The sequence below is a fragment of the Condylura cristata genome, unplaced genomic scaffold, assembly GCF_000260355.1.
Source record: "Condylura cristata isolate star-nosed mole 26May11 unplaced genomic scaffold, ConCri1.0 scaffold00022, whole genome shotgun sequence".
NCBI classification, from domain to species: domain Eukaryota; kingdom Metazoa; phylum Chordata; class Mammalia; order Eulipotyphla; family Talpidae; genus Condylura; species Condylura cristata.
In genome coordinates, this window is record NW_004567123.1 from 4,405,766 (window position 1) to 4,408,083 (window position 2,318).

Here is a 2,318-nt window from a genome sequence, read left to right on the forward strand (position 1 = left end):
CGCCATGTGGTCACCTCCGGGGCAGGCGGGGATGGAACTCATGAGGAAGTGGCTTAAGCTTCTTAGTGCAGTGCTTTAAACCACTGTGCCACTAGGGAGGGCCCCCTTTTTTTTTTTTAACTGAAACATCATTCTTCAAAGTTACTAGCTGGAGTCTCAGATGTGCCATTAAGACTGGCTCACCTTTCCTTTGGCAGTGATGTCCCTCAGCTGGCCCTTGGTGGAGGCTGGACCAGGGTGCTTAATCCAGGTGCTCAGTGGGTTTCCTTTCCTCACTCTTGCTGGATGCCATGGTTCTGGGATAGGCTATTAACTTGTTTGCAGGGACAGAATAGTAAGTGATTTCCACCACCCAGTGCTTTTGCAGCAAAATGGAAGGTATAGAAGTGCTGGAAGGGGACATGGGCCTGGAACTTGAAATGATGCCTTCACTGTGGTGCACACACCCCATCACTCGCATGAACTTAGGCATCTCAACCTCTCACAGTTTGCATCTTCACTGTGTTAAGATAGAGTAAGAATGGTTTAGAATCTGTGACTCAGCTACACAAACACATCTGGGAGAGAGACCAAGTTTCAGCTGTGGAGAGCTCCATTCTCAGATTATTTGTCTTCTCAGGTTGGATCAAGAAAAGCAAAGAGTTGTCCACTGTGTAAGATAAGAGGGAAATGAAAATGATGATGTTCTTGGCTCCTCCATGTCACCCAAGTGGAATTTCCAAACTATTATTTTGGGGTCAAATTGCCAAAACACGTATCAGTTGTTTCCCTGATTTGGGATTAAAACACAAGTGTCCTTAGGTCACCATGTAATGCTCCATGATTTAGCAACCCCTTCCAAGAAGATGAAATCAGAACTTGGATTTCACTGTCCATCTGAGTTCTCTGCACTGACACCCTTGTCTCCTTCAGGGTTTATCTCTATGAAACTTTTCTAATTGGCTCTGAACTAAATTTCCCCACTTATTGAACATATCACCTCTCAAGGTCTTCCCTTTCTTCATCTATTCAATGGGGATATTCAAAACAATTTCACAGAGTAACTGTGAGAACACAATGTATAATTCATACTAAGAACTTAGGCCAGGTAAATCCAATGGTTCGATGAATTTTACCTGTTAATACTATTATAAATTTATCATCAGTTTGTGACTAATGGTCTCTGCTTAAGCCTTCAAGCCATCAACTCTAGTTATCACCAAGACCTCAAATCTCAGCTAAACACTGCATTGCACACTTGGGATTCTTCAAATTTTTCTCTGGGTAGGTCCTACAAATTCCACATTTCTAACCAGCTCTCAGGTGATACTGAAAAAAAGTATCTGAAAAATACAAGAAAGTACAATTATATTCCATGTGTTTTAAACTACTGGTTACCAAAACCAGAGAAAAGTCAAACCACGCAAAAGTATTGAAATTAAATTTTCCTTATCTACCAATAAAACAATAATTTCTTATAATTCAACCTAAGTGATGCTATTCCACTTGATAAGTTCAGCTATTATTGCAGTTCTCACTGCAACCCTTCCTTGAACCTTGAGATAACCCTCCTCTTCCACTTTGATCCCTGTGAATGACTTCACATCTACAAGTTGTATGTATAGACTGAGAACTCTGGCGATTGACATAATCATCATGAATGATATTACTAAAACTACACATGAGGCAGTTTCCTACTTTCAGAAAAACTAAGTGAACTTTCTCACTTAAACAATCAGTGTTTGAGAAGTGGTGCCTGAGGTGGTGACACTGAAAATATCAGTACTTGATTTCGTCATTTTCAAGACAATATATTAAGCCCTTGAGTTTGTAACACTCAGCACACAGCTTAGCCAAGCATTGTTTTCATAAGAACCAAATTTCCACTTCTTCAAGGGCATGTAGGCTATCTTTAAACATTACTACATAATGTCTCACCCAGGAGTAGGCAGACTTTCTCTATAGAAAGCCAAATAATAAATACTTTAGGTTTTCTTTAGGTTTTAGAATTTATCATACAAATGAAACTATGTCATTGTGGTAGAAAAGCAACCACAGAGTGTAAGAGAACATGAGGAGTCCCAATAAAACTTTATTTACAAAAACAGGCTCAGGATTGGATTGAGTCAGAGAACCTTAGTTTGTTCATCCTTAGTTTAACCTTTCTCTGTTATAATGATTAAGATAGTGACATGCTGCAATGGGGGGGGGCAATTATTCTGGATTTCAGTATTGCCATAGAAGGTTGAGGGTCATAGTTGCCACAGGAAAGAAGTCAACATAATTACATCATGTCTAATTTTTTTTTGAATTTTCTCTTTCTTGAAATACCAAATTTT